We start from the raw sequence: 7,640 nt of genomic DNA, 5'->3' as shown, positions 1-7,640 counted from the left end.
AGTTGTCCCGTGTAACTGAGCAACTGCAGAAGCTTACAGGCTGCAACTCGGTAGCAGTTGAGTTGTGTTGCAGCTTTTTTTTTTTAAAAAAAAAAAAAAGAAAAAGAAAAGACAAAAACAAAACCCCCAAACTTAAGCTAAGTTTTTAATTGCAAAAATTAAGAAAACTTTGTGGCCAGTGTAGTCTGGAGGGAAGAACTGTGCACTTAAAAGCTCAGACTACAGTTTTGTGGTTTCCATGACGTATTTGCTTTTTTCATTGTCTCTGCATAAAACTCTAAAATGAAAACAAGACTTTAACCATATTTCATGAGACAAGCCGGAGTCAGTGTGTACATTCAGATACGTGAACTCGCGTAGGATAATAATAGACTTACACCCCCTCAGTCCTGGATCCAAAGCTACCAGACACTAGAAATATGTGGGACTGAATCCAGCACAGATTGAGGGCAGCGATGACCTTGGTGTGTACCAAAGAGAATATTTCATACTCCATGGGGTCTTGTGACACTCAGCGTGTAGGAGGGAGCATGTCAATATTAAATTTTGATTCAGTTTCACTTCACTTTTGTAATAACATGGAGCCAGTCGTATAAAATCATCTTTAGCTGGTTAAAGAGGTTTTAACTTTAAAAGATACAGAACTTCCTTATTCCTTACAGTGGCTTTGTTGTACGCCATTGGAGTATGAGGTATTAAAAAAAAGTATTAAAAAGCCAAGTTATCTCTTTCCAGTGCTCAAGGTGAGGTATTCGGGCTTTTTGAATGTGTAGACGAATAAGATGCTCTCACAGGAGCTAGATTGCATTAAGGTGTCTCTGAATCTAAAAAAAAAAAACAAACAAAAAGACAAACCACAAGTGACACTTAATCCTATCAGGGTTTATGAGATGCTGTGAGAAAGCTCCCGTGTGGGGTGGTTCTCTGAAGTCTCTGCTTACATTTCCTCTGTTTCTGCGTGTCACCGTTAAGTTTGGATTATTTTAAATGATGATATGAAGCATTTTCCATCACAATAGACCTAACTGTAAGATCACTCTCTGATGGGCAAGGGTTGAGTAAGTAAGCGGGCAGCAAGTGACAGCCTTTTATCTCTTCACAGAAATGTCTTGTCAGTCTGGAAATGAGCTATACTGGGCTTCTAAGGTTTCTTGAACATAATACGTATGTCATTGCTCCTGTGTTGTCATTAAAAAGTAGGGAATATTTATGCTAACTCGGGTTTGACTGTATTTGATGTGTATTGGAGTACCTTGTTACAAAGATCACTAAATTGTGATGAAGCCTTTAGAAAAGCAGATGCTATGCAACCATTGGTATCTCCAACTTAGTTTTACGTTTGTGGGAAAAATATTGTAGCATGATACTGGCGATACTCAAATTTGACTAATGTTTATCCAGCAGGAAACACTGTAAAGGCTAAACTTGTGTCTCACAGAAAGACTCCTGGCTATGCAGTAGAAGTGTAATGTTAATATACCTTTTTTCCACTAAAACACATTTTAATCGAATCATCCAAGTATAGTACTAATTAGACTATTATGATAGTATTAAATTTGGTGTGTTTCCATAAAAAAGTCAGTATCAACCTTTTGTGCAATCTGAGTGTTCTGTTATCTCTGTCCTCTGTCGTGATTAATTTTAAAAAATGGAACTTTGTTCTTGCAGTCTCAGTGTAGACAAAATGTCCTTGGAGAAGCTGCTGGTAACGCTGGTCAAAATGTTTTGATTAAGGATAGGGCTGTAAGGCTTGTCAACTAGAGCTGTATGTCAAAAATGACTTAAGAATTTTGAGAACCAATTTAAATTTCAAATGGGCATGTGTGCCACTCTCCGAAAACCAGTCCCTGATGGATCTGAACGTGAATGCTTAAAAGCAATAATGGAGCGGATTACTTTTGAAAGAGGCTAGAAATACTTACAGTCCTCGAGATTTGTGTGAAACTTGTATGCAAGTCTTGGAATACTCTGTATATGCTGCGCCTGTGCTGGGCAACACATGTTATGTGGGCTTTCTTCATGGAAATCTTATACAGGCTTGTCTTTTATATGAAAGTTTGCAAATTTATACAATGGGTATTTTTACTGAAATTCCGTATAAATTTTGTATTCATGATCTTGTAGTTAGTTTTCATTTTCCCAGTGTGTAGATGGCTCATCTGTGTAATTAACAAAAGATTATTATTTTTTTAATACTGATCTTCCAATTAATAATACAGGTTGCGATTTGTAAAGATTCCTTAAACTCTTTAAAACAAACCTGTACGTTAATGAATTGCTTCCTTGCTACATGAGTGGGAAAAAAACCACTTTTCATTGTAGTAACTCCGGGCTGAGCAGTACGTTCCAGAAGGTATAAAATGCAGCTGGGGCTCAAATGGATGAAATTTTGCTGGGCAAAATGGTGTAACTCTGAACCCCTGTGTTGGGTTAGTTTTTCCTCCTCTTGGGAAATCCACTGTCCAATTCTCTGCAAATGGTATGCTAATTCTCCCTGGGATTTGGAGGAGGGCAGGACGTTTCATCTTCCTGACGTGGTCGGGCAGCGCGCAGATCAAAATGGCGCATCTTCTGATCGTAGTTCACAGCAAGCAGTCGTTGAAGAAGAAGAAACAGGCCTTTGGGCCAGGCGTGCCAGAGGGGGAAGTGACTACCTGGAACCATCGCCGCAACATATTTGGATGGTGTGAACAACTACGGATCCAGCGCACAGATTTGTTCCCTTTGGGTGAGTTTCCTGACCTGCCTTCCTCGGAACAGAACTGCTGCGTGGGGCGGGCGATTGGCCATTCACTTTGCTTCTCTTCTTTTCCATTGCATTCATTTCCTGGTGTAAAGTTGAAGGGGGTATGGATCAAATGAAGCCTTCGTGAGCGTTTTGGTGTTTGACTGTTTAATCAGCTGTTTCTTGTTCTGTCTGGTGATGTGAGGATATGAAATTTTCCCCTAGAAAGCGGGCAGGCAGAGTACCACGGGCAAAATCCAGTTGGGTTTGGAAAGTTACTTTGGTGAAGCAATCGGCCGGCATTAATTCTGTGTTTATTAGAGGAAATACGAAGGTAACTCTCTGATGGCTGTACTGGAGCGGTAGGAAAGCTTGGAATTTTGAACCGGACCACTGGTACCGGCGCCGTGTAGCGTGTGCTGCCTCCTCGGGGCCCATCAGGTGTCGAGAATGCAAAGCTGGTGGCTGCTGCTGGCATCTTGGCAGGAGGCCTGTTGGCTGCAGCACGGTAGTGGGAAGGGGAAGGATCCCCTCCCTTTCCCGAGCGTTACCCCCACACGTGCACACAGAGGAATCACCAGGACGCTGCGCTGGGCTTTGCAGGGCTGCCCTGGAGGGAGCGGCGCACATCCCTTGGGATGCTTTTGCAGCTCTTCCCAGGACCTGGCTGCTTTTTCTCCTATTTTCTGCTTATCCTTCCGCTCCCAAGCCGTCATGCACCAGCGCTTCGCTTGTAAGCTCTCTTACCAGTGATCCAAGTCTGCCGATACCTTTCCTTCATTCCCTTCCCTACAGGGGGACAAAAGGCGGTGTGTTTTGCTTTAATGAGGACTGCAGTGAAGACTTTTAACGAAACGTCTTCATTTCTTTCCCAGTAGAAACCACTTTAAAACCTCTGTGTGCTTTTTACTTCCACTTCATCTTTCCGGAGGAGAAAGGAAGGCTCCGTATTTAAGCGTGCAGGGAACAAGTGGGGATTTAGTAATCAAGTATTTTCATTTGAATTTCCATTTTATATGCAAAAGCCATTTTTCTTGGCTCGTTAGAGTTTCTCAGAGCCTGCTGGTATTTTATACTTCTACATCTGTGAACCTGAATTCCAGCAGGGTGTAAGAGCTGAACGTGGACACTGCCGATTGTCTCGGCACAGGCTCTGCCAGTAGCTCTCGGGCTTGCGGAGGATGCAGAAATGATGGTGGTCATTCAAAGTGTTTGACCTTCAGTCCCGCCTCAAGGACATGAAAGATCATACTTGATAAGGGCATATTTTTTTCATCTGGTTATCACTGTGCAGTTGGAGGGGGCAAAAATGCTGCGCGGAACCTCTTTGTAGATCCCCCCTGGATTGGTTTCGTTCTGCGCCAAGTGGTCTGGATCCTCCCAGGTCCTCTGTTCGATCTTCCAGTCCCCCTCCACCCCAGCGGTACCCAGACTTCCCAATCTGTTTGACAAAATAGACACTCTGTGGGGCTTGTGCTCACTGCCTGTGCTGAGCGGCCAAGAAACTGTCCTCATCCCTGCAACAGATCCGTCGTTTTCCACGCGGCCTCATGCTGAAGTCACAGATATTTTCCGTTGATTCCTCTGACTGAGCTGGAGGGGCTGGAGCGAATTGGTTGAGCTGTGATTGATGTGAGCTACTCACTGAAAACACTTCACCTTATCCTGTTCACGGTCTGTAAATAGGTATTTTCTGACTTGATTTGGAGAAATTCAGGAATGCTCGCGGGGAACTTGGAAGTCAAAACAGCCACTTACATACGTAAAGGTGCTTGAGAAAACAGCTTTGCACAACAGTCCTGAGAAATAGGTAATCACTGGGACATTGGAATATTTTAATTATATACTGCAGTTAACTTTTCCAGTTAATCTTTACTGCAGTTAGCTGAAGCGAGAAGATCCTAGCTGACTCATCCTTCACCTATGGAGGGTTTTGCATGTCGAGAGGAGACCATCGCTGTTGTCTCTGTGGTCCTGCAGTAGGACACAATGGTTTGGACTAAAATGCTGTGTAGCAATCTCCCCCTATCAAATAACACACGCAAGGACGAGCGTGTCGGGATATTTCTTAGAACACTTTTTTGGCTTTTGATTGGAGTGCTTTCTAAGCCAGAAGTTGTATCTCTGTATTTTAAAGCCCTCTGTGGGGTTTTTCTTTGCCCCTTTTTGAACTAAAGCGCAAAGTTTCCTTTGCAGAGCCTGGTCCAGCCGGGCTCCAGTTACACGGTTCTCTGTCGGTAATTCCCCGGTGACCTGCCAAAGGGAGGAGTGAGAAGCAGTAGATGTGGGAGAGGATGTTAACGCTACCCTGATTGTGTTGTTTGTTTGCTTGTTTTTTTTTTCTTCTGCCCTAACGCATCTGAACGTTTCAACTGAATCCCACATTGATTTCTATCGGCGAGGTTTGCCATGGCTGCTTGGGCAAACTCTTTGTCATTAAGTCAGATGCTGTTCTTTTGCTCCAAGGTTAAGGTTCAGACAGCTGATGTGTCATTAAGTGGCTGGAGGAAACCTCTTCTCCAGAGAGATTCATTGAAATGAGGAGCCAATTACTTGGAGGAGAGCCATGTCAGAGCTTGTGTGTTGATGTCAGGTGTGCTGGGGAGATGTCTGCTGCGCTCTCCTAGGGATGCCACCTGTGAAAGGTCAAGTAGTCCTTGTCCAGCAGCAGATTAAACTTCTTGTTTTGCTTCTGTTGTGCTGATGTTGGCACCTTCCACCACACCCCGGCTCATCCACGGGGGCTGTACTGCTGGAGGAGAGGAGGCCCCGGCTCCTGGTGGACTCCTGGGGTCTGTGGAGCTTCGCAGGGCACGTGGGCTGGGCGGCAGCGAGACGTCAGTGACCCCAGTTGGGCTTTGGTGTGTGGTGGTCACATCTGGGGGGGTCCGCAATGGGTGGTGTGTGAGCAACTTCATGAAAGAGGAACTTTAGCCTGAGTGGCACGTTTTTTTTTTTTTTTTTTTTGAAGTGAATCTAGACATAAAAGTGTGGGGAGATCAGTAATGGAACAGTGTCATTACCTTCGGCAATTTTTATGCAACTTTCCAACATGAAAAGATTTTGAATTCATCATGGTTGAATTCAGCTGCACAAATGAAAATGTTTAGCTAGGGCGCAATGCGTGCTGGCTCGTGCTCTAGGATAAATACCTGGTTTTAGCACGGGCAACGCAAACTTTCAATTAACGAAAGCAGATGCGTCTCCAGTTTTGTGCTGGGAGCATGGAAAAACGGCAGCGTTGAGCCGGTTTGCATTTAAATTGTATCTGACTGATGTGTGATAAATGCCCCATGGTGCGATTGTATGTATGTTGATATTCATTGCCAGTAATTCCTCCCATGAATATTCCGACTGGATATAAATCGACCCCCTCCGCACCCTGTGCAACGTCATCTAAGATGCCCTCATCTGGGAAAGCCACTGGAGAAATCGCTGCAAATCTTAGTGCCGCCGTTCTCTTTAAATGATTCCTGAGCTTACAACTGGCACCATCCTTCCTGCCTCAGCCCCTGAGATATTCATCCCAAGATGTTTGACAATCCCCTTTGAATCTTAAGCATTTTTTCTTGCTTTTTGCAGAATATCGCGTTCCTAGTTGTTATTTATAAACCAGCAGCGAGGAAGATGGCTGGGGTTTTCACAGAGGTACCACAGCATGGCAGGGGTGGGAAAGGCCCTCTGGAGATCGCCCAGTCCAAGCCCCTGCCAGAGCAGGGTCACCCAGAGCAGGTGGCACAGGAACGCGTCCAGGCGGGGTTGGAATGTCTCCAGAGACGGAGACTCCCCCACCTCTCCGGGCAGCCTGTTCACTTGGTGTTACCCGAATTCTTCACCCTGGCTGAAAAATGAAAAAGTCAAGTCACTTAAAGCCCGAAATTACCCAAGGGAGTGAGGCGCGGCCGTATTTCTATTGCATTGCATTTCTTCCTGGAAATAACAAGCAAAAGACGAGCTTTTGCAGCAGGGAGAGGTGTGCGGTGAGCGTGGCGCGTGCTGCCGTGCTCCTCCGCCTCCCGCAAACCCTGCCCGGTCTTGCACTACGCCTTGGGAGATTTGTTTCCAACGAAGGTATTGATTTCTCCCTTCTCCCCCAAATTGGGTTTTAATTAAATGGCATCAAGGATTGAGATGCGTGCAGCTAGAAAACTGAATTATGTACACACATGATATACTTGTAAGTTTTCCCTGTCAAATACTGTAATACCTGTTGCAAGCGATGTATGTTGGTTCCATTTTAAGTCAGGATTCAATCAAGAAATCTGAACCGTGTCTGTTACGCTTTGGGTGAGCGTCATCTCTTCGATAAGCTAGCTTTATTTCCAGCTGGTGAGTGCATCTGACTTTGTAACATTTTAAGAATAACGAGCTCGCTGTGGGTTGTGGAGGTGGAATTATCCGAAAAAGCAGGAGCCGTTCGCCTGAGCGTGTATTAGATGCCCGAGCTGCCCGGCAGCTGCGTCACTGCTATTTGAGTCACTCTCCGGGATTTTAATGGAAATAACTGGAAACCCGCTTGTGTTAGGTGCCGTCCTAAACACCAGTCCAGGCTGGGACCCGCTTTTATAAATCACCTAAATCATGATTTTGAGTTGTGGGCATGAACAGTGTCTGTCTTGTTTCAGTCTCCTGGATATTTTGGGTGATAAAGGCACGCGGGGGAGAGAGTACACTCCTGTCACTGCAGATTTAAGTCACGTGTGCTGCACCCGTCTATTTCTTCCCTTGCCGATTCATTTTCTTTCTTTTTGCCATGTTTTATCCCATTATGTTCTAGGTTGGCTTTGGCCACATGAAATAAAATGCGGTGCCGAAGTCCAGGATGACACAAGAAGTTGGTGTGGGGTTTGGTTTTTTTTGGTATGTAGGTAAGTCAAATCCTGACGAGGTCCCGTATTAATGATTTACAGACAAA

The sequence above is a fragment of the Rissa tridactyla genome, chromosome 3 (assembly GCF_028500815.1).
Source record: "Rissa tridactyla isolate bRisTri1 chromosome 3, bRisTri1.patW.cur.20221130, whole genome shotgun sequence".
In the NCBI taxonomy this organism is placed as follows: Eukaryota; Metazoa; Chordata; class Aves; order Charadriiformes; family Laridae; genus Rissa; species Rissa tridactyla.
The sequence above is the reverse complement of the archived record's forward strand: the minus strand, read 5'-3'. Positions refer to the sequence as shown.